Genomic DNA, 25146 nt, shown 5'->3' on the forward strand with positions numbered 1-25146 from the left:
CTCCATTTACAGTTCTGACTGGGCATGGGAATAGCCAGATATGTCCACTGGACTACTTTAGTGCCTAGCACACTTTTTTTTAAAGCCCTTAGTATATTGTTGCTGCAGCCCTGTCTCTTGATGAGGGCTATTATAATCTCTCTGCAAGTATAACTCTTCTCCTTGCTGATGGTCTATTGTCTCTGAGTAACATCAAGTGATCAGGCATCAGCTGTAGCTTTCAGTTTAGTGGGACTCTCTCTTTTTCTCCTGGTGCAAGGGTTATAAACCTCTAAAGACCAGGACCTCTTGACTTCCAAAGCCTAAGTCATGTGGGTGGAGAAGCAAACATTCCCTCAGTGGGTCACTAGGAGTGTTCATGAGCAGTCTCTCCTCTGTTCTTTTACTAGGTTACTGAACCTACATATTGTAGCTTCTGAGGCACAACATGTACAACATGTTTGAGGCGTGCTGTGTCTTGAAGAATAATGTTCTATCCCTCCAGGGTGTTATCTCTAAGCCAGCATATCAACCTAAAGGTTGAACTATGCTACTAATTTGCTGAGGAGATATAGGCAGGTGACTGGGCGTCTATAACGTGCTATCGTATCTCATATGATTTAGGAGTTACCAACCCAATGGAGAGATGAAATAGCCTTTTGAGGGCATAGCTGGTGTGCAAGCTTATTGGTATCCCAATACACATTATTGAAGAGCCATGCTGGCTGAGGAATTGTGAACAGTAAAGACCAACCCATTCCTAGAGTTTGTATCATTTCCACTCAGCATGAAACACAGCCACTTCCAGGATGGAAGGGGTCTGATGTAATCATTTTGCCACCAAGTGACTCAATGAAAAGAATGGTACCATCTTAGGGGCTCAGTGATGGTTTCTATGGCTGGTAGGTCAGATGTTTCTCAGCAACAGTAGCTGGATCAACTTTGGTGAGAGGGTTCCCAACCTGTGGGTCCAAGAGTAGCCTCCAAAGTGATTACTGGTTGCATGAGAACTTTGTATACATGATAGTGTGGTTGAAGACAGAATCTGGCTGGTATCCATTGGGTAAGCCATCCTGTCTACTTGGTTGTTTGGTACATTTTCTGAAGTGTGTTCTCTGGTGGGCACGAATGTGTGATTCAGAGATCCTCATATTTGTACCCATTCCCATGGGTTCATCAACTCACCTCTTCCCCAGACCTCCTTGTCCCCTCTTCCATTCTTGCTAAGTCCAGAGCCCTGACCAGCCATCTGTGTGTCTGTATATATTCTTACCTCAGGCCCCTTCTCTTTCCACACAAAGTAGGCAGCTGGGTGTGTACCCACTGGGAGAATGTCCCCTTTCCCGACTTTGAGGTCTACCTTAGTGGGGCTGCAGTGTGATGCAGTCCCTGTTTGCTTGCGCTCACTTACTGAGCTGACCTACTTGTGATTCAGATGTGGGAATTTTCATCCTCCATCAGCTGGTCATTGGGGAACCCCCCCAGGAAGTAAGGGCAAGATATCAGAACAACCGGTGGTAGGTGACATGGGGTTCTGAGACCCTTATTGGTACAGATTCCTTGTGACCTATGGGTCAGCTTGAGCCCGATCTTCAATGGACCACTTCCCATTATTATGTATTGTTGCTGTGCCCACTGGAACATATGTTAAGTGAATGAAAGTTTGAAAGAAGTGATGGAAGAAGCCATGTGGATATCTAGGAGAGAATAATTGTGCTGTGAAAAAGCAGCAGAGAGACTCTTTATTCTGATAAGGGAAAGATCCACAAGACAGTTAAGTAACTACTTTAAAGTAAGCAAGGAATAGATAGAAAGTGTTTAAAACTGATAAATGAGGAACTAGGCATAATTTACCATTTAGATATGGCTGATAACCACCAAAGGAACTAAAAGCAGAAACTGATGAAAGTTTATCTGAGAAGAGGGATTGGTAGGTCAGAAAAGGGCCAGCAGCTGCTACTTTTCATTTTGTAAGTTTCTGTCTTATTTTGGTTTTAGTCTCCTCTCTTCTATTTACTGTAGGCATGAGAAAAAGAAAGTGTAGCATGGACAGAGGGAGAGAGCAGCAGGAAATGGGATAGTTTTGGAGAATGTTCCAGGTCAGAAGCCTATTGGCGTTTTCTGATGCTGATGCTGGATTTACTGGCCTTGACCCTTGATTTCAGACTGGCTATTCATCCGAATGTCCTGTGATGGCAGTTAGAATTCATGGTGGCCCCTCGTGTCTCCTTCCCAAATCCAGGCCCCACATAGGAGTGTGGATGTTAGCAGATGTATGTCTCAGTGCACACGCTTCCACTGATGTGCTCTGTTGGGGAAAACGCAATCATGTGTTTACAAATGCTTTTGTGGTCCCTGGGGAAGTGCAGAAGGGTTGCTCACTATAGTAGTCTCCAGGAATGTGAAAGAGGCACCCCAGTTATTCAGATGTAAAGCATTGTCCACATGAAGGTATTTGAACCTTCTTCTGGTCAGGATGCATTTTCCTCCAGCTCCCTAGGCTGGCTTCCTCTGGTCCTTTAGGCCTCAGCCTTCCAGAACACAAAGCAACCATTGGCTGGCCATTTCCCTTCCTCCTGCTTGCTAAGCTCTCTCAGCAACTTACCACCTTCATTGCATCTCCACTCATACTTTTTATTTCTTATTTTTTGTCCATATCCCCCAGTAGAATCTAAGCTTCACTTCACATTTTTCATTTACTGAAAATCTGTTGAACATTGAACGGGAACTTGAACAAATGGCTTATTTTTTTGGTTCTTCCTTTACTCATCAGTGAAATGCAAGAATTTAAAAGCATTGGAAACATTTGTATTAAATAATTAATTGCTGGACTCTTTCTGCGTTCCCTGTGTATATATTTGATAAAATTCATTCGTGACAGCTAATGCTTCAAACAATCCACAATAAATGTGTTCTAAGATGATTTGAAACAGCGAAACTCAAGCAAATTTAAAGAGTTGGTAGAAGGAACAAATTTTGTGCATCGTTGAAAACATATACATGGACCCACTCGGATCAATTCTGACTGAGAATGACCATAAGCCCCAGATAACAGCTTGAACAAGATGGAAATTTATTTAATTTTCCTGGGCAAATCTAAAGGTCAGGGCGTCAGGGCTTTTGTTGCGTGGTTTCAGACATCCAAGCTTCTTATGTCTTGTTTCTTTGCTGTGTCTTTGGCCTCTCTTCTGAAGGCCATCTCATGCTCTAAGACAGAGATCCTGTTCCAGCCATCATGTTTGTCCTTTGCCAGCAGGAAGGAGGAAGGGTGAGTGGAAGGTCAGGCTTCATTTCTTTAAGGATACTTCCTGGGAGTTGCATCTAACATTTTCCCTTACATTTGTCGTTCAGAATTTAAATGGTATTGAAACCCCTTTCTTCCTTCTGTCTGGGAAATGAGGTCCTTATTCTGGACTCCAGGTATGCAATTAAAAATAACGGTCATTGTTACTATAAAAGAAGTTTAGAATGGTTTTTGAAGGACAACTAGTTTTATGTGCCCTGTGGATACCTACAGTTACCTATTTAGCAGTATCCTTTGCTTTTTAAATTTCCATATGTACCTTCTGGTGTTGCTTTCCTACAAGCCCTCTGGTTTTATTTTACTTCTGTGATTTTATCTTACAGCTTGTTTTACACTGTGTTTGACAATACACACTGTAGATGTCATATCCATCAAAGTACAGTTGAAACATTTTTAGCCTTGGCATTTAACATTCTGTAAAAGATTGTTTTTCTGCATATTTGCAAGGTTAGGAATGCTAATCAGGGCAGGCTTACAGTTTCTCCTCAACAATTGTTTTGTTTTATTATAAAAATCATATTACTACTTTACTTTCTATAGCAACCTACAGTTGCTATGTTACCTCAAACTCACTCTTCTTGTGCTTTTAAAATAAGAATAAAAATAGCTTACTTTAATTGTATTTCACTACAAATTGCTTTATTGTAGCAAGTTAACTAGGGCTTCTAACAGTGCACTTCACTATCACTGAAAAAATTTAAACAGTCTGAAGTAATTACAGTGTGCCTTTTAAGGAGAAATGAATAATGTCTTGGTTACTGAGAGCAGCTTACACTTTTTATAATGGTAATCTAAGATAACCAGTAATTTCCAACTCATGGTACATGATTCCCAAGGGACTGTGGCCCAGGGATTCTAAAATGAGGAGTGGGGTTTGTAAAAGTGTCTTTATGGAGCACTTGGGAGGTGCAATAGATTAAGCCCTGACTTGGTTTCAGTTCAGGTTGTGATCCCAGGGTTATGATCTCAGGGTCGTGAGATCAAGCCCCACATTGGGCTCAGTGCTCAGCATGGAGTCTGCTTAAGTTTGTCTCCCCCTCTCCCTCTGCCCTTCATTCTGTGCTCTCTCTCTCTCAAATAAGTAAATCTAAAAAAAAAAAAAAAAAAAAAAAAAAAAAGCATATTTACCAGGATAGAGTTTTCCAGGTATCTGTGTGGTTACCCTATTTTTAAAAATATGAACAATGAGAAATAAATCACAGAAAAATATTTCTTTGGTTGGTAAGGATACCTGGGAGGTAGTATCTTTTCTTCCTTGAGCTTGAGCTTTCATATTTGTTAAGGAGTTATGACCTAAGAGCTTAAAAAGGGACTAACCTAGTCTTTGGTTATCTTGGTGTTGATTAAAAATTACTTACCCCTGTTTTTTTCCCTGTACTATCCAAAAAAAAAATTTGTTTTTTCCTGAGTTTTAATCTTACCTATATCTTCTAGAGTGGTATTCTTTGTGGTTGCCTACTTATATGTCATTAGCTTTTGGAATTGACAGTGATAACGGTGTAAGTTATGCACTGTCTGTGAAAGAGGGCTCCCCTGTATGAAGAATTTTTCCTTAGGATGGGGCTTCTAAAACATGCCTTACCTGTCATTTTCATGACTTTCCTGTCACCTGTACTATTATTCACTAACCATTTTCTTTAAATACACTCCCTTTTTAAAAACTTTAAATTCATTTAAAAAAGAAACATTGTATTTTTTAAAGGTTTTTTATTTATTTATCTGACACAGAGAGATCACAAGTAGGCAGAGAGGCAGGCAGAGAGAGAGAGGAAAGCAGGCACCCTGCTGAGCAGAGAGCCCAACTAGAGGCTTGATCCCAGGACCCTGAGATCATGAGCTGAAGGCAGAGGCTTAACCCACTGAGCCACCCAGGCGCCCCACCATTGTATTTTTACTACAAGTAAAAAGTACAAAAGCCAGTTTCAAGCGTCACAAATAAGAGATAATTATAATAATACATAAAATGCAACAAAATATTCTTCACCCTATACTGAATTAAACAAAAACAAGGACAAACAATAACATCAAGGTAAAATATGGAATTGATTTACAAAACATATATCTAGAAGTATCTAGAAGTAAGCTCCTTGAGAAGAATGGAATTTTTTGAGCACTCAATAGTAAGGGAATAGTAGGTTTAACGTCATCTCATTTAAAACAAAGTTGAAGTTTAGCTTACTATTTTTGATTTTGGTGTCACTTATTACTGAGATTATCACTCACAGGTGTATATGGTTAGAAAGAGGCAAGGATAATTAATAGCATTTTCTGAGAAAATTGTGTATGCTAATATGTACAAGAGCTCATGTATGAAAATATATGGAAATACAGTTCTGTGAGGATCCATGTTAGAGATACAGACCATCATCATCAGAAATGCTTCTGAGCAGTTACTAAAGATTTGAAACACTTATGAAAATGCCAGGGCATAGTGCCTTGTTCATTTTGCATAAGACAGGTGATTGCAGTCATAACAACTATTTTCTCTTCCTAAGCCACAAGATCCTTGGGTGTGTTGTATGAGTTACGTTTTTTTCTCCTAAGGTGCATAAACATAAATACACAGCTATAAAAAAATGTCAGGTGAAACTCATCATGCAACAGGGGCCCACCTCATTGTATCACCCATGAGGAAAGAGGGGCATGTACATTTGACTCAGGCAGTGATCTGTGTGTAGAAGAGAGTTAAAAAATTTCATTTGCACCAATGTTTTTACTTCCATTTTTTTGATTGAAAAATTTCAGAGAATGATGTACATTTTAGAGTATTTCAGGAAAAAAGTGCTGGACCTTTCCCTAATATATTTCTTCTACACCTTGTTGATCCTAAATGCAGAGTCAGATACCACACTGATATTTGATAAGGCAGCGGAAGTAATTCTTTGAAGTATCTGGGAGCATCTGTCATTGGATATTGATTTTTATACAAATTAGTTATTGGTAACCTACAATTAAGAGCCTAGCAAATTTCCTAGGGTGCTGTCAGTCTTCTGAGGGCACAAAAATGGCTTTGAACCTCTCCAATTTGCAGTTCATAGTAGCTCTTAGTAAGTATAAAAACAGGAGTTTTGAAACTCTAAAGGTTAGGAATGAGAAACCCTTCCTGAACTCTCTTAACATCTTGTAAGAAATCACTTGGCTTTGTCATTTTTATCAATTAATAACTTTTCAGTGAGCTTGTTTAAAATAGAGAATCAAAATCTAAAAGCTAGAAGACACTGGCTTAATAGATTTCATGTTTGGAAGTATTTTTATCTGGAAAGAGTCCCTCTCTCTCTCTCTCTTTTTTTTTTAACCAGCAAAATATATATTGGAACCAGTATCCAAAGATTTCTTTGAGGTCTATAATTCTTAAAATGTTAAGACTTGGAGATGTAAGCTATTTCCATTGCCAGTTCCTCCAATGGATGAGGGGACAGGAGTGATTAAAGATGCTTGTCTTATACTTACCAGTTAGAGATTTAAAAATGCTTTCTCAAGTGAATGCAACTATCATTTATAGGGGGTGATATGTATTAGTAGCACCTGGGCTTTGCCCTAGGGATGTTCACTGCTATGAGGAAGGCAGGCATTTATGTAATGCAAACAAATTATGGTGAGTGACCTATAGCTATTTTAAATAGGAACTGTGGGAAAGAGAGGGAGAGATTAATTCTTGGTGAGGGGACAGCTTTAGAGAAGTAATACTTAAGAGGAACTTTTAAAAATAAAGAGTTTGCCTGATGGAAATTGAGAGTAAGTCATTTTAGGTAGAAGGACCTGCTCAAGTGAAAACATGGTGGCTTGATATGCGATGGATGAGTCATCCTTTGGGGCTGGAGGTGGGTGGTGTTAGAAGTGAGGGTAAGAGGAATCCTGTGAGTCTTGGAATCACTTGGGAAAACTTTTGAATTCCATCCTGGGGAGTTTGGATATCATTCTGTAGAAGGTGATAAGCCATCAGGAAATTGAGTGGTAGAGTGATACTATTTAAAAAAGAGTATCTGGTAGAAACTTGGAGATTGGAAGCAGAAAAAGTACTAAGGAGTTTCTGCAATTTTTTGAGTGAGAGCTGATAATGAGCTAGTGTGGGGAAATGAGGTGGAGAGAGACATGAGAGACAAATTGATTACAGGTCAATAGGACTTAGCTATTGATGGACATGTAAAGAAGTAATTGTAGTTCAATGCTATTAGCCTTATAATAAAGGCACATACAGAGTACTGTAAAAGATCAGAGAACACCTCACAGATCTGAGGACTTTTTAAGAAAGTAGAGGTTCAGAGTTCCCTGGTGGCTCATTTGGTTGGGTGTCTGACTTGATTTTGGCTTGGGTCATGATCTCAGGGCTGTGGGATTGAGCCCTGCATCAGGCTCCATGCTCAGCATGGAGTTGGCTTGAGACTCTTTCTCTCTTTGTCCCTCTCCCTGTTTATATTCTCTTCCCCAATAAATAAAGAAATAAAATAAATCTTAAAAAAAAAAAAAAGAAAAACTAGGGGTTTATTAGGCATTAAGGTCGTACAAGCAGAAGAAACAAAATAACTTGATATGGTTGATCTGGCAACCACATGTCAGGGGTTCTCAGTTGGGTTCTATATTAGGGTTACTTAGGAGGCTTTTAAAAATCTATGAATGCTTAAGAGACACCCCCAGAGAGTCAAATTTCATTTTATTTCATCTGTTATTAAACCTCATCATATATGGTGATTTTAATGTAGAGCCAACATTGTCATCCACTGGCATAAGCAGTTTGTTGTGATGGGAGTGTAGTGTGTGTAGAAGAGTGGAGGTAGATGAAGTCAGAGGTTGGCTCTCAGATTTCATACTAAGGTGTCATTGTTTTCTAAACTACAACTCTTGTGATAATAAAGGAAGTGGTTTGTAATAATTACTCTGGGACAATAAGTATATACCAGGACTATCTCAGGGAAATGAGGATGTAAGGATGTTTAAGTCGGAACTCCAGAAATGGACCCTTAACTCTATGTTTAACTAATCTTTGACAAATCAAGGAAAAAATATCCAGTGGAAAAAAGACAGTCTCTTTAATAAGTGGTGCTGGGAAAACTGGACAGCTACATACAGAAGAATGAAACTAGACCATTCTCTTACACCATACACAAAGATAAACTCAACTGGATGAAAGACATCAATGTGAGACAAGATTCCACAAAATCCTAGAGAAGAGCACAAGCAGTAACTGCTTTGAGATTGGTCGCAGCAACTTCTTTCAAGACACATCTCCAGAGGCAAGGGAAACAAAAGCAAAAATTAATTTTGGGGACTTCATTAAGATAAAAAGCTTCTGCACAGCAAAAGATACAGTCAACAAAACTAAGAGAAAACCCTCACAATGAGAGAAGGTATTTGCAAATGATATTACAAATAAAAGGCTGGTATCCAAGATGTATAAAGAAATTATCAAATTCAACACCCAGAAAACAAATAAGTCCAAAAATGGGCAGAAGACATTGACAGATACTTCTCCAAAGAAGACATATAAATGGCTAACAGGCACATGACAAAATGTTAAATATCACTAGCCATAATGAAAATACAAATCAAAACCACAGTGAGATATCACCTTACACGAGTTAGAATGGCAAAAATTAAAAAAACAGGAAACAACAAATTTGATGAGATGTGGAGAAATGGGAACCCTCTTACACTATTGGTGGGAAGGCAAGCTGTTACAACCACTCTGGAAAACAGTATGAAGGTTCCTCAAGATGTTAAAAATAGAGCTACCTGATGACCCAGCATTGCATTACTCGGTACTTACCCCAAAGATACAGTTGGAGTGAAAAGAAGGAGCACATGCACACCAATATTCATAGCAGCAATGTCCACAATAGCCAAATAGTGGAAGGAGCTGAGATGCCCTTCAACAGATGAATGGATAAAGAAGATGTAGTATATATAAACAATGGAATATTATTTGACCATCAGAAAGGATGAATACCCACCATTTACATCAATATGGATAGAACTGGAGGGGATTATGTTAAGTGAAATAAGTCAAGCAGAGAAATACAATTATCACATGGTTTCACATATATGTGGAACATAAGGAATAGCACAGAGAACCACAGGGGAAAGGAGGGAAAACTGAATGGGAAATAATGAGAGAGTAATGAGAGAATATGGACTCTGGGAAACAAACTGAGGGTTTCAGAGGGGAGGGGATGGAGGAATTGGGTAACTGGGTGATGTTTATTAAGGAGGGCACAGATTGTGATAAGCACTGGGTGTTAAATACAACTAATGAATTGAACACTACATTAAAAAACAATCTGAGGGGTTTGAAGTGGCGGGGGGGTGGGAGGTTGGGGTACCAGGTGGTGGGTATTATAGAGGGCACGGATTGCATGGAGCACTGGGTGTGGTGCAAAAATAATGAATACTGTTATGCTGAAAATAAATAAATTTAATTAAAAAAAACAATGATGTAGTATACAGTGGCTAACTGAACATAATAAAAAAAATAAAATTTAAAAGAAAAGGGAAGAGGCCTGGTTAGTCCAACAGAGGGGAGTGTTAAGGTAGTTCTAGCCATAGATGGGAAGGGAAGAGTTTAGGATGATTCTTTGGTTTCTGATTTTGGTCCTGGGTGAATGTTGATGACATTTACTACCATAGAGAATAGAGGAAGAATAGAAGTTGGTAAAAAGGATAAATTAAGCTTTGGAGAAATTGAGTTTGTGGTGCTTGTAGGATATCCAAGTTGAATCAGATGTTTGGGTCTTTGACCCAGGAAAGGTGTGGATTGGAAAGTAGGTTTGAGAGTGGTGGACATACAGGACAAGTGGCAGCTTTTTTCTTAGGTCCAAACTCACACTGTTCTTCCCTACCCCAGTTGAGGGAGAATCTACGTGGATTAAATGAAATTTTTGTGAGACAGTAAGATGTACCTACTCAGTATGCTTGGTTAGTTCAATTTTGGTGGTTAGCAGGAAGCTAATGTAAGTCAGAATAGGAGAATCAAATGGTCAAGTGGTGAGAATTACTATAAAACTTTAATTGTTATTGTATTCTAGTGGCTGTGACTTCTTACCGACAAGAGATTATTTACTGGAAATTCAATCAGCAAATAAAAACAAATAAAAAAAAGCAAAGACTTAGAGTTCTCCAGACTTCACTTTCTGGATTTTTGCAACATAGTGTTGCAGTCAGTAGAGGGTTCAGAATCTCTCTGAGAGCAAGAGAAAAGAAAATCCTCAAGTAAAACCCAAATCCAAAGCTGTTTGTTTTTGGACTTAATAGCGAAAAATGGAAAATCACAGCATTCAGCCTGCTCCTTTTGACCCAATTCCTACCTATGTCTCCTAGGGCTTTAAGGTCTGTTTCTGTGTGTGTGTGTGTGTGTGTGTGTGTGTGTGTGTGTGTGTGTGTGTGTTTAAGTAGGCTCCATGCCCAATGTGGGGCTTGAGCTCATCACCAAGAGGTCAAGAGTCCTGTGCTCCCCTGACTGAGTCAGCCAGGCATCCCAGGGTCTGTTTCCTTGATGGGAAAATATTTAATAATGCAAATGGAAAGAAGGATGCAAGCCTTGATGACATCCTCCCCTGTGTGTTTACCGAGCTCCGCAAGCATGCGGGGAACCTGGAACTGTGACTTCAAGGCAGGAATTTCTTTGGAAGATGGAGACCGTGGATAGCTTTGCACTTCTTGTGTGATGATTAGACAAGAATAGTAGAGAGCTGGCTTTCGCTGTGACAGTTCACTGGTCTTCTTGTTCCAGTAGTAGCTGTTTCTGACATTGAAATGGTAAGGGATGGAAGTGTGTGCATGGTCAAACTCTAACTTGCCCTTGATGGACTTCAGGGGCCAATGATGATGAGGACATGAATTCTTACTATCTGGAATTTGGCACTGGAATTTGTTTACAGCTAATTAAACTTTCCTGTTATTAAAACTCACATTTAGATTGGTGTTCCAAGAATTCTCCAAAGGCTGTTCCCATGCATATTGAAGAGCTCTTTCAACATCAAATGGTTCTCACTAAAGAAGGCTTTTTATCAATTGAATGAGAAGGGGAACATGATTCTAAGGGGGGGGGAAATAAAAATCCCACTGTAGGCTTTTTCTGAGGTAAACCATGGAGAGAGATTTAGGTTGGAAAATTGCTTTCACTTAAGCTTATTATGGGACAAAGACTGTAGGGTTCTTATCTAACCTGTGTATGTACCGAGGTCCTTAAAAAAGGTATTTTTTTCCCCCCAGCTCTGAAAAATTCTTGATGTCTTTTGGATTTCCAGTATATTTTAGTTGCTGCGCCCTTTCTGAAACAAGTGGTTACTGACCAGAAGTTTGTTTTCTTTTTTTTTTCTTATATTTTTTTCTTTTTAAGATTTTATTTATTTATTTGACAGATAGAGATCACAAGTAGGCAGAGAGGCAGGCAGAGAGAGAAGAGAGGAGAAGCAGGCTCCCTGCTGAGCAGAGAGACCGATGCGGGGCTCAATCCCAGGACCCTGGGATCATGACCTGAGCCCAAAGCAGAGGCTTTAACCCACTGAGCCACCCAGGAGCCCCAGAAGTTTGTTTTCTTTGGAATCAGTGAACAAAAAAATAAAAGCAAAGAGGCAGAATTCTCCACGGGCCATTTTCTGAATGCTGCAAGCCAGTGGTGGATCAGCCAGGAATAGTGTATCTCCTGAAAAGTCCAGAACAGGAAAAAAACAAAAATAAAATCCCCAGGAAAGAAAAATGTTTGCCCTGTGGAATATGCTGCCCAATTTCAGTAGGAGAGGAATAACAGCTGGCTTTTAGCTGAGGGGGAAAGCAGGTTGAGTTGGATCTCTGTTTGGGTGGGAAGGTCGCCGTCAGATACCAACATGGTGTATGATCCTTTGCAGACAAAACAATACATTTTAAATAAATAGTAATCAGTGTGAAGATTCCATATTTTAAGTTGACACATGTAAGCACAAACCTAACAAATCGTTCAGCTGGCCATGCTCCCTGTCGCAGGTGATGATGGAAACCGGCAGAATACAGACAAGGGGAAGGAGAGGGGGTGAGGAATGGGGGCGTAGGGGAGGGGAGAGAGGCACCGAAGAGATGGTGTTGCTGTTTGATCCCACTACGAGCTCTCCAGGCAGCTGTGGTAGGTGAAGAAGCTAATAGTCAAATATCAGGACTTTTTGGAATATAGAGGTTATTTTAAAACAGTTGACTCAGAGAGGATGGCTTTGATGTTGAGCTAGAGTGTCTGAGCCTGACTTGGAGCTTCAATAGTTGTTTTCTTTTAAAAGAAAATGATGCAGTTTATTTTTATCATCATGCTGAGTAGAAGTCCTGTTAACTGAGGTCTAAGTAAAATTGCTTGAAAAAGGAAAGTCATAAAAAAAAAGAAAAAGAAAAAAAGGAAAGCCATTTCCAGGCCGTCTTTCATTTTGCCCCACAGCTGACCCCCATTGATTTTGAGTTCAGTATCATTTTGTTATTAGACTCCAAAATCTGACCTCAAGGGACCCCTTAATGTGTGGGTTTTCTAGATACACCTTACCTCGAGTGGTTGGGTCAGTCTCTTCAGAGCCAAGTCTTTGTTCCTTGAGTTTCTAAATACCAGAAATCTGTATACCTCTTTAAGAAAGGTTGACTATATAATTTGGAAGTTCACTGAAAATGATCAGTTATACAGAATGGATTCCTAGGGACTCCCCTTTTATGTTCCCCCTGTTTGTGACTCATTCTATATTTTCTAATTTGTGTCATAAGGAATACGAGTATGTGTGGGACAGTAATAGATGTTCCATAAAACAGAGTTCTATAGACAAATCAGTTTGAGACTGTTTGAGACTACAGGACAGGTCAGAGCCTTGTCTTGTGAATATACATTGGACTCTTGAGGGAGATAGAGATGCGGTATTTTCCAATTTGATTTGTCCATGGAGCTTCCGAGGAACCCAGTTTGGAAAATTGTATTTTGGATAGGTGGATCTATTTTTCTTATGGTTTTTACAGAAAAATTACTATAATAGAACTTCCCATAACCTTAGGTTGTTTGTATTTGTAACATTGCCAATGTTTTGAACAGAAGGAAAGAATCTGCAAAAATGTTGGAGATTCTTTTTATTTCCAGATAGCTCCAAGGACAGGAAGGAAGTAGACTACTTTGCTAACACTTTGTGTAAATGTTATGCCTCATATTGCCACTATATAGGTTGGTTTATACTTTATCATTTCCAGACTAAGTTCTTAAATTCTAACTTTCCTCTTATTCTCAGTGGCAATGATAACAACTGCACTGTTAAAAGTTCAATCAAGATGTATTTTTTCATTAAAAAGATTTATTTTTCATTGCAGAAAATATGGAAAAAGCTTAAAAAACAAACAAACAAAAAAAGAAATAAAACTTACTTAGCCACTCTTGGCATTCTGCGTAAGTCAGAGCCTCTAATGATGGTTTTATTTCCATTTTTTTGATTACAGCTTCTACATAAAAAAATTGGGTGATTTCTCACAAACACACATATTTCTAGCTTCTTCTGCAGTCTGGAACATTGGCATCATGTGACCTGCATTCTGGCATGTCAGGGCTCAGGACTGAGAAGGCACTGCTCTGTTTAGGAAAGAAAACCCTGCTTGGTTTATCCACCTGTACCTGAGATATTTTGATTTGGAACCCCAGTTATAAGGCCTTCTCATCTTTTCCCTCTTGGATAATGTTTAATTTTAGAAAGGGAGTTATCCTTTTGTACTCAAGTATAAGCTTTTTCTTCTTAAAATTTCATTAACATTTTCCCATGTCATTAAATGTTATCATTGCTTTTGTCTGCATGATAGTCAATTACGTGGATAGGCCATACTTTGTTTTTTAAAAGATCTTATTTATTTATTTTAGAGAGAGAGAGAAAGATAGAGAGAAGACACAACTGAGGGGTGTGCAGAGGTGCAGGGAGGAGTGGAGGCAGAGGGAGAAGTAGACTCTCTGTTGAGCAGGGAGCTGGAGGTGGGGGCTCAATCCCAGGACCCCTGCAGAGGCTTAACCCACTGAGCTGCTCAGGCATCCCTGATATGATATAGGGGTATGATACACCATGCTTTATATAACCAATCCCCTAATCTACTGGGCTTTTATGTAATTCCTGGTTTGTTCTATTAAATAGAATCTCTGTTAGCAAAATCTGTGCGCATCTTCATGATTGTTTCTTTAGGATAAAGTCCTACACTTGGAATTGCTGAATCAAAAAATGTAAGTATTTTAAATACTCTTGAGACTCATAGCTAAATATGCTCAACTAGCCTTTCACTTCCTTGGCAATGAAGTAATCTCTGCAGAGCTCTAAGAGATTAATATGTGTTTCCAGGGGTGTGACTCTGGGCAGTGTTTCCCACACTTTAGCATAGACCCTTTTATCATGTACCTACTAATAGCTTATGACAAAGTAGTGTTCTGTGGAGGAGAGCCTGAGAGATTCAAATTGAGTTTGGTGGTTGCGAGGAAGTGCTAGAAGATGGAGGGCTTGGTAACACAAGCTGTTTCTCTCGCCGTTCTGTTCAGCTCTCAGCTAGGTTTCATGCTATTCCTTTGGATAGGAATCCCTAGTGTCTGGAGAGCATTGAAGGTGAAGTTGGAAAGGAAGTTAGAAGGTCGTCTGAGAGGAAGTTAGAAGGTCGTCTGAGAAGCTTCAGAAGGGGGTTGAGCTATGGCCTTGTGGAGAAGAGATGCAGGAGGATGAGCCTGAAGAAGAGAGGAAGGACTTAGGGCTTCCAGAGTGTCTCAGGTGGAAGACAACGTGACTCTGAGTGGTGAGGTCTTGAACTTGAGCTGCGGTGGTAGAGATGGAGATGGACCTTTTGGAGATCAGCAAATAAAAGTTTCTGTTTGCTCTGTGAATGTATGACTCTTGGTGTATTGTAGATATTCTGGCTGATTGGCCGTGCATTCTGCCATCCATCCCTTGCCTGTGACATGAGCATCTATTTTAGGCTTGGAATATCTCATTACAAACTATTTCTCATTACAAAATAATGAGGTAGACCAATGTGATTATTAAGTTTCCTTGTAGTGGCGCTTTAGGAAATGGAGTCATGGTTAAACATGGTTAAACTCTCTTCACTATTTCACAATTTACCTCTGGTAAATTTGGAGGTGGAGAGAGCCTTCAGAATGACTTTTCAAGGAGCTTGGTCATTGGCAGGGTGTGAATTTATGTCTGTGTAAAACTTTCTAGACATTTTATACCCAAATACATTTTATATAGAGTCAAACAATTTGAAATAAACATGTTTAGAGTTAAGAGGTTCTCCAAATTTTTTTTCAAAGTTAAAATAGCCTCATTTTAAAAATTGAGGCATAATTGACATATATTGTATTAGTTTTATACAACATAATGATTCAATGTATATATTGGAAAATAATCATTACAATAAATCCAGTTCAACCCTGTCCTTATACATGGCTGCAGAATGTTTTTTTCTGGTAGTGAGAACTTCTAAGATCTACTCTCTTAGCAACTCTCAAACATGTGATACAGTGTTAATAACTATAATTGCCACCCTGAACATTACATCCCTAGGACTTACTTATTTTGTAACTTAAAATTTGTAGCTTTTGACCTCCTTAACCTATTTTATCTACCCCCAACCCCTGCCTCCGGCAACCATCCATCTAAAACAGCTTTGTTTTCAATTAAAAATTTAGCCAGTATTGAAAAAAACACAAGTAAAAATACTTAAAAAATCAGCTTTAGTCTCAGCATGTAAGTTATTTTCAACATTTGCATATATTCTTTGGGGACTTCTGAGCTAATTTCTCATTAAACTTTGAAGAAGTCCCGGAGTCATCACTTTGGCAGTTATGCTCTGTGATCTCCTTATTTGTTGCAAATAGTTTCCTTTGTGTGACAACTGCTCCTTCCCGGAAAAAACAAAACAAAAACAACCTATTAATGAGTTATTTAATTTTTGCTTTCATTTGCATCATTTATACAATTAGAAATTTCTTTGCATTCCCACTCTTTTTTCTTGAGCTTTAAGGTTCTTTCTACAGCTGGAAGAAGATGAGTGGTAAGCTCTTGCTTTTGAATATTATATCCACGCTGCTGACTGGGGCCCTCTCTGCTTTTAACCAGGCTGGCTGCTAACCTAATCACTAAGAACAAATGCAATAACACCGTCTCTTTCTTCATGTTCTCATCTTATTTTTATTTTTTTAAAAGGACTCACTTAAAAAAAAGTTTTTATTTATTTATTTGACAGAGAGATAGAGAGCACAAGTAAGCAGAGCAGCAGGCAGAGGGAGAGAAAGAAGCAGGCTCTCTGCTAAGCAGGGAACCCAATGCTGGGCTTGATCCCAGGACCCTGGAATCATGACCTGAGCCGAAGGCAGCCACTTAACCAACTGAGCCACCCAGGCGCCCCTCACTTTTTTCTTTTTCTTTTCTTTTCTTTTCTTTTCTTTCTTTCTTTCTTTTTTTTTTTTTTTAAGATTTTACTTATTTATCTGACAGAGAGAGAGGTCACAAGTAAGCAGAGAGGAAGGCAGAGAGAGGGTGGGGAGCAGGCTTCCTGCTGAGCAGAGAACCCCATGTGGGACTCGATCCCAAGACCCTGAGATCATGACCTGAGATGAAGGCATAGGCTTAACCCTCTGAGTCATCCAGGTACCCCTTTCTTATTTTTTTTCAATGATTTTATTTATTTATTTGAGAGAGAGAGAGAGAGAGAGCATGCGGGGTGGAGGAGCAGAAGGAGAGGGACAAGGCAGTCTCCCCGCTGAGTGCAGAGCTGATCACGTGGGGCTTAGCCCAGGACCCTGAGATCTTGACTTGAGCCTCAATCAAGAATTGGCTGCTTGAAAGAACCAAGATGCCCTTCAACGGACGAATGGATAAGGAAGATGTAGTCCATATACACAATGGAGTATTATGCACCCATCAGAAAGGATGAATACCCAACTTTTGTAGCAACATGGACGGGACTGGAGGAGATTATGCTGAGTGAAATAAGTCAAGCAGAGAGAGTCAATTATCATATGGTATCACTTATTTGTGGAGCATAACAAATAGCATGGAGGACATGGGGAGATGGAAAGGAGAAGGGAGTTGAGGGAAATTGGAAGGGGAGGTGAACCATGAGAGACTGTGGACTCTGAAAAACAACCTGAGGGTTTTGAAGGGGTGGGGGGTGGGAGTTTGGGGGAGCCAGGTGATGGGTATTAAGGAGGGCACATATTGCATAGAGCACTGGGTGTGGTGCAAAAACAATGAATACTGTTACGCTGAAAAAAAAAATAAAAAAAAAATTAAAAAAAATTGGCTGCTTAACTGACTGAGCCACCCCAGTGTCCCATTTTAGTCTTATTTAAAGTAATTGAAGATGATTGCCATTTCTTCCTCTAGTTTATTCATTGATACCTATGTGCAAGAATTACATTTTGCAACTTTGAACCTGAAGATGTGAGTTGGTTTTTCTTGAGGGGAGGGGGGAGGAAGGAAAAGAGGAGAGTGGGGAAGGAAGGGGGTGGAGGGTTCCCTAGGAAATTAACCTTGAAATGGAGATTTGCAAATGTTAGGCCCGTGATCAAAGGAGCGAGACTGATACAAAGCGAAGGTCAAGCAAAGCTTTATTTCGCGCCAAGCATTGAGAATCAAACCGATCGTTCAGGGCTGCTTCTTCCAGAAGAGGGTGACCGCTCCCTGCCTCACAGGCCAACTTTTATAGAGCAAAGGCCATGTGGTTGAGCCTGGCCACACACTGGTGGCCAATGAGATTGCAACACACAGAGAAAGCTGCACAGTCATGCTAGGTCACACACGAGTGGCCAATTGAATTACAATTCACCCCATAGTAGCTATTTGAACTAGCCCAAGGGACTGGTCGACCATATTTTACTGGTTTCCTGGACTTGCTCTTAACTAAGTTTCCCTGGGCGTGGGGGGGGCAGGGTCAATTTAAGTTTTACTGCATAAACAACAAAATCACTGTTTAAGTGAGATGAAATCACTCTGGCTGAATAGGCCCTTACAGCAAACAGATCTGTTTATTGAGGAGTGAGCCTGGGGCCAGCCCCAGTGAAAGAGTAAAGAAAAAAGACTTGGGCAGAAGGAGAAGTTGAAATAGCCCTTGCAATGAAAGCCTAAGGGGAAGTAACCTGGGATCCAGGCATCTCCCTTTAGCAGTGGGTGGTTCCTGAAGCCTCAGCCCCCAGCAGCCAGAATGCCTGCCACCTGGACCAAAATGAGCCTTTTGGTCCAGAACGGGAGATCTGGTGGTGCGCCAGAGTACCCATTGTTATACACGAGTTTTTGCCTCCAAGAGACTATCAAGGAGCCAACACCAATGCAATCACATGAGGGTTTATCTAACAAGCTTAAGCTTGGGCTCAAGTATACCCGACAAAGGGCGCCTGGGTGGCTCAGTGGGTTAAGCCGCTGCCTTCGGCTCAGGTCATGATCTCAGGGTCCTGGGATCGAGTCCCGCATCGGGCTCTCTGCTCAGCAGGGAGCCTGCTTCCTCCTCCTCTCTCTCTCTGCCTGCGTCTCTGCCTACTTGTGATCTCTCTCTGTCAAATAAATAAATAAAATCTTTAAAAAAAAAAAAAAGTATACCCGACAAAGCGGAGTAGGGACTTGGACCCCAAGCTTAGTTAAGGCAGGGGTATTTATGGGTTCCTGTTACTAAAGCAGGGTGGGGCTTACTAAAGCAAAGAAGGGGAAAGTTCAACCCATGGGCATAGGGGTCTGAGATGGTTGCTGGAGCTAAGATGGCTATACTTACGCTAAAGCTAAACTTGAGGTGGGATGGCCTTAATTTCTCAGCCTCCACGTTTCCCCCTCTCAGAGGAACCTAAGGAAGGACCCAATCATGGGTCCAGGCTGGTCTTAGCAACAAGGTCTGGTGGTTGGTATTGCTGACTGAGTACCATGAGCTGAACTGTACTGACTCTGTCTTTGATAAAAGTAAGCAACATTAGTGGGGTAAGTGAGAACAGTGCAGTCTTAGCTTTAGGGGGTTGTCCTTGTCTGGCTGACTTTTCCATTCTGGGACGATGTCCTTGAGAACAGCGTGTGGGTTAGCTGGCCAGACGTGGGTGTAGTGGACCCAGGGAGTAATCCCATCGACCTTGAGAGCAGTGGGAGTGGTCAGGATCATGATGTAGGATTCCTTCCAGCATGGTTGGAGTGTCTGGTGTTGGTATCTCCGAAGGTACACCCAGTCACCCAGCTAATATCGATGGGGGTCTGGGGGTGGCCCAGTCTAGTAGAAGACCCTCAGCTTAGGCCACAACTGTTCATGGGTTCATTGCAACATTTGGAGGGAGAAAAGGAGTTGGTGATCATCAAACTCCGCAAGTAACTCAGGTTTTAAATTAGGAATAATAGGTGGAGAAATACTGAACATGATCTCGTAGGGGGTAAGTCCCATCTTATATGGGGAATTTTGTACCCTGCAGAGGGCAAAGGGGAGGAGAGTCACCCAATCCCTGCCAGTCTTTAGGGCTAATTTAGTTAAGGTCTCCTCTCTACCTGTCCTGAGCTTTGGGGCCTATATGCACAATGTAATTTCCAATCTGCCCCAAGTATCAGTGCCACTCCCTGTGTTATGAATCCTGGTCCGTTATCTGATCCAAGCTTAACAGGAAAACCATACCTCGGTAAGATGTCTCGGTAAGATGTTTCTTGGTTACGGTCTGTGTTGTTTCATGTTTGGTGGGAAATGCCTCTGTCCATCCTGAAAAAGTATCTACAAACACTAGCAAATACCTATATCCGTATTTTCCAGGTTTTACCTCTGTGAAGTCTACTTCCTAGTAGGCTCCTGAGCGGTCCCCCTCAGGAGTCGGGTGTCCGAGGTTAGATTCATGGGCAGTGGCATTAGTTAACTGACATGTGTGGCAGCTTGCCACAATCTGTTCAATCGTTGATCGGGAGTCTTTGATGGCAATCTTTGCATGTCACACCAAGTCTTCCATTTTCTTTGTTCCTATGCGGGTACTTTTATGCATTTTGGATAGGACTCGCCGTCCCAGTTCCTCTGGTAGGATTGTGCTGCAATCTTCAGCTCTCCACCAGCCATGTAAGCATTGTGTCCTAGGTAGACGCCTGATCCATTGTAAGTCTGAATCAGCGTAGTTGGGGTTGTCTGGCAAGCTCGGTGCTCCCGGATCAGGCAGTGTGGTCACTAAGACGTGGTCTACCAAGAGGGCTGCCTCTTTTGCCTTTAAGTCAGCCAGTCAGTTTCCCCTGGCCACTGGCGTGTCTGATTTTTGGTGTCCCGGACAATGGATAATGGCCAGTGCCTTAGGCAGCCAGAGGGCCCTTAGGAGCTAAAGGATTTCTACCTTGTTTTTAATAGTCTTTCCTTCTGCTGTTAAGAGCCCTCTTTCTCTATAAATGGCTCCGTGGATGTGGGCTGTGGCAAAGGCATACCTGCTATCCGTATAGATGTTTATCCGCTTGCCTGCTCCCATGGTTAGTGCCTTGGTCAGCGCAATCATTTCTGCATGTTGGGCAGGTGCCCTAGCCGCTAGCGGTTCCGCCCAGACGGTTTCTGTCTCTGTGGTCACAGCTGCTCCTGCACACCTGACTCCTTCCCGGATAAAGCTGCTGCCGTCTGTATACCAGGTGTCATCTGCGTTTGGCAGTGGTCAGTCCTGGAGATCGGCTCTGACTCCGTGCTCCTGAGCCAGGATTTCTTGACAATCATGTAGGGGGGATTCCCAGTGTCCCCGTGTTTAGGGCTGTTGGTGCCTGGAACAAAATTCTGGTAGGGTTTAAAAGCAAGCCCTGGTAATGGGTCAAGTGGGCATTGTTGATCCATCTGTCTGAGGGTTGTTTGAGTACCCTTGCAATGGCGTGTGGGGTTGTGATGTATAGTTCCTGCCCCATAGCCAGCTTATCTGCATCCTTGACCATGGTGGCCGCTGCAGCAATAATTTTCAAGCATGGAGGTCATCCAGCGGCCACAGCATCTAATTTCTTTGAGAGGTAGGCCACTGGTCTCTTCCAGGGGCCTATGTATTGAATTAGGACTCCCTTTGCCACCCCTTTCTTGTCATCCACATAAAGGTGGAAGGGCTTAGTCAGATCAGGCATCCCGAGTGCCGGGGCTCACAGTAAGGCTTGTTTAAGATCATTAAAGGCTTTGTTCATGGCCTCAGTCCATACCAAGTCCTGTTTTTGTTTCGTGGCCTTGTAAAGGGGCCTAGCCATTTCAGCAAAACCAGGGATCCACAATCAGCAGAATCCCGCTGACTCTAGGAATTCACGTACCTGGCAGTCGTTTCGAGGCCGTGGGATTCTCATAATGGTCTCCTTCCATGCATCCGTTAGCCATCTCTGTCTGTCTCTTAATTTGTACCCCAGGTAGCTCACCTCCGTTCTGCAGATCTGGGCCCATTTTAGCGGAAGTCTGGTATCCCAGAGTTGCTATCACTTGGAGCAGATCCTTGGTGCCTTGTAGGCATGTTTCCTGGTCTTCTACTGCCAATAGAATATCATATACATGTAATAGAGTCAGATTAGGGTGCTTGGCATAGAACTCACCTAAGTATTCGTGCAGTGCCTCGTCAAAGATGGTGGGTGAATTCTTGAATCCTTGCAGCAGTCGAGTCCAGGTGAGTTGACCATTGATGCTCTTCTCCAGGTCTGTCCATTCAAAAGTGAAGAGATCTTGGCCCTTTGGGGCCAAGGGCAAACTGAAAAAGGCATCTTTTAGGTCTAGCACTGTATACCAAGGTTTGTCTGCAGGCAAGGTGGAGAGGAGAGTGTAGGGGTTTGGGACTGTAGGGTGCATGTCCATCACCTGTTGGTTAACTTCCCTTAAGTCCTAGACTGGTCTATAATCATTAGAGTGTGGCTTTCACACCCGCTGCAGGGAAGTGTTCCATGCTGACTGACAAGGCTGTAGTATGCCTGAGTCTAGCAGCCATCGGATGTGTGGGGGTAATCCCCTTCTGAGCTGTCAGAGGCATGGGGTATTGGCATACCCTGACCGGATCTGCTTCTGGCTTTAGTTCAATGTATATAGTTAGCCGATGTTGGACCAGTCCCATTCCCCCAGTTTCTGTCCATGCTTGGGGAAACTCCTGCAACCAGTGGTCAATGTCGATCATTGGTGCTGGGGGTGTTTGATGAAGACGATATTCATCCTCAAGATTCAAGACAAGAGCCTCTTTATCCAGCACCTCTGCCCCTTTAGGGTGGAAACTAATTTGGGCTTCCATCTTGGTGAGTAGGTCTCGGCCTAACAAGGGGTATGGGCCTTCAGGAATGACCATGAAAGAGTGGGATACCTGGCCCACGTCAAGATCCACTGTTCTTCAGATAGTCCATGAATATTGTTTAGTGCCCATAGCCCCCTGCACCCATGAGGTCTTATTTGCCAACTTCCCTTGAGGTTGTAGTAAGACAGAGTGTTGTGCCCTGGTGTCTACTAGGAATTTAATTGGTTGCCCCTCCACTTTAAGGGTTACCCTGAGCTCAGGGAGGGGTGCCGAACCCAACCCTTCTAATCATCTAAATCTTCAACCTCCAAGATAGTAGTGGGGGCCTTTGGTTTTTTTGTTGGGGCACTCCTTTACCCAGTGGCCTTTTCCCCTGCATTAGGCACACTGGTTTTTATTAGGGCAATCCTTCACCCAGTGGCCTTTTTCCTTGCAAAAAGCACACTGGTCTATATTCAGTTTGGGCGTTCTTGGTGGGGGCCATCCTCCTTACCTGCTCCTGAAGCCAACTTCTTGAGACGTCTTTGTTTCTCATGTGGGTCATCCATGGTTGCGGCCAGTAGGATCTTAGCCAGGTTCTGGGTCTGATGGTCACTTATCTTAGCTTATTGCTCCTCCTGAGTCTCTCTGTTATTGTAGACTCTTTCTGCCACCACTATCAGATCCTGTAGGCTCTTCTCTCCCAGTCTTTCTATCCTCTGCAGTTTTCTTTTAATGTCTGGAGTGGCTTGATTAACAAAGGCCATAACAATGGCAGCTTTGGTTTATGGGGCCTCTGGATTCATAGGGGTGTATTGTCTGAACACCTCTATGATCCTTTCTAAAAATGCCCCTGGACTCTCATCTTTACCCTGTCTTACATCATATACCTTGGCCAGATTGGTAGGCTTGCATGCTACAGCCTTCAGACCTGCCATTAGAGTCTGGCAGTAGACCTGGAGCCTCTCCTTACCTTCTGCCGAGTTGTAGTCCCAGGCGGGGCAAGACAAGGGGAAAGCTGCATTTATGAGGTCAGGGTTCTGGGTTGGCTGTCTGTCGTTACCCAAGATGGACTTTCAGGCTTCCACCTGGATTTGCTCTCTTTCCTCAGTGGTAAAGAGAACCCACAAGAGCTGCTGACAGTCATCCCAGGTGGGCTGATGGGTGACAAGAACAGTATCCAAAAGATCGATAAGATCTTTTGGGTTATCTGAGAACTTTGTGTTTTGGGTTTTCCAGTTGTATAAATCACTGGTAGAAAATGGCTGTCCCCCTGTTTCATTGGGGGGTCCCATGGCATGGAGGGGAAGGACAGTGGAATCGGTTGGTCCCAGGTTTGGGGCTGGGGCTGCCTGATGGGTCCATCCACGTGTCCCTGCCACTGGACCATGCATGGGGGCCCCTCCACCTGGGGGGGGTGCACTCCCTTGGCAGCCCCTGATGCTTCTGCTGGTGGGGGGGTAAACGGGGGGGAAAGGGGGACCTGGAAGGGTGGTGGAAAAATCAGGTCCTCCGTGGAGGTGTCCTGAAGGACAGGGTAAAGCAGAGTCTTTGGTTCGAACTCCGTCTTTTTGTCGGACCTAGGAGCTGGGTTCCTCAGGGCTAAAGCCTTGGATGCGGGTCCTGCTTTGGGAGGAAGAAAAGGTTTAAGCTAGGAGGGATCATGTCTTGCCAGACCAGGATGTAAGGTATTTGGTCAGGGTGGCCATGTGGTTTTTCTCTGAAAATGATGGCCTTAACCTCTAAGATAATAGGTAGTTGAAAAGTTCCCTCCTGGGGCCATCCAATATTAAAGGATGGCCATTCAGACATGCAGAAAGTCCAAAACTTTCCCTTTCGTACATCAGTGCTCAGGTTATGAGCTCTTTCCCTGACATCCGAGAAGTGGTCAATCATCAGACACAGAGGAGTTGTCTGTGTCTGTCCCACCACATCCTCAGTCCACAACAAGACAAATACACTTACAACGATTAACAAGAACACACTCACAAAGACAAACAATCTGGTGTGGCCGTGAAGACAAAACTGGAAGGAAGTTAAGGGAGAATCTGGCTGTACCGGCAGCTGGCTCTCTTCACAGATGAGGACCTCGGCCTCTGGACGCAACAGCAGCCGAGCCTCCCAATACGGGCCCGACTGCACCAGCAGCCAAGCCTCCAGATGAGGACCTCATTCTCCGGGCCCAAGCACAACAGCAGCCCAGCCTCCAGGTATGGGCCCGACCGCAACAGCAGCTGAGCCTCCAGACAGGGACAGAGGGACGTCTCCCAAAACCCCCCGGTCAATGGCCCGCCATGCGTCCGCTTGAGCCAATGTCGACTCCAGATACTCAGACTGGAATTCCTACAGGTTCAAAAAAAAAAAAAAAAAAGAAAAAAAAATGCAGAGTGGAGCTCCCAAAGTGTGCATGCAAATGGATAAAAAAACGAGTGCATTCACCAGCCAGCACAGGACCCTTGGGGTCAAAGTCCTGGGGGTCTCTCAGATCTCAGTGGGACTTCCAAATATTATGTCCAAGTTTTCATGTCCGAGAGACCACCAAGGATCCAAGCACCAATGCAATCACACAAGGGTTTATTCAGTAAGCTTAAGCTTAGTTCCAAGTATACCCGACTAAGCAGAGTAGGGACTGGGACCCTGAGCTTAGTTAAGGCAGGAATATTTATGGGTTCCTGTTACTAAAGCAGGATGGGGATTTCTGGAATGAAAGCAGGGTGGGGGTCTC

The 25146-nt window shown here is 42.5% G+C and overlaps 1 pseudogene across 1 annotated transcript in view; it reads right to left on the minus strand.

Annotated features, from left to right (window-relative positions):
• The window catches only part of LOC309866577 (POU domain, class 5, transcription factor 1 pseudogene), a 131211-nt pseudogene extending 110497 nt beyond the window's left edge, over nt 1–20714 (minus strand). The window contains exon 1 of the transcript in view: nt 20647–20714. The product of the transcript in view is annotated as a POU domain, class 5, transcription factor 1 pseudogene (transcript). The remainder of the gene's footprint in view (nt 1–20646) is intronic.
• Nucleotides 20715–25146: the final 4432 nt, after the last annotated feature.

Source organism: Mustela nivalis, assembly GCF_964662115.1.
Source record: "Mustela nivalis genome assembly, chromosome: 6".
Lineage (NCBI taxonomy): Eukaryota > Metazoa > Chordata > Mammalia > Carnivora > Mustelidae > Mustela > Mustela nivalis.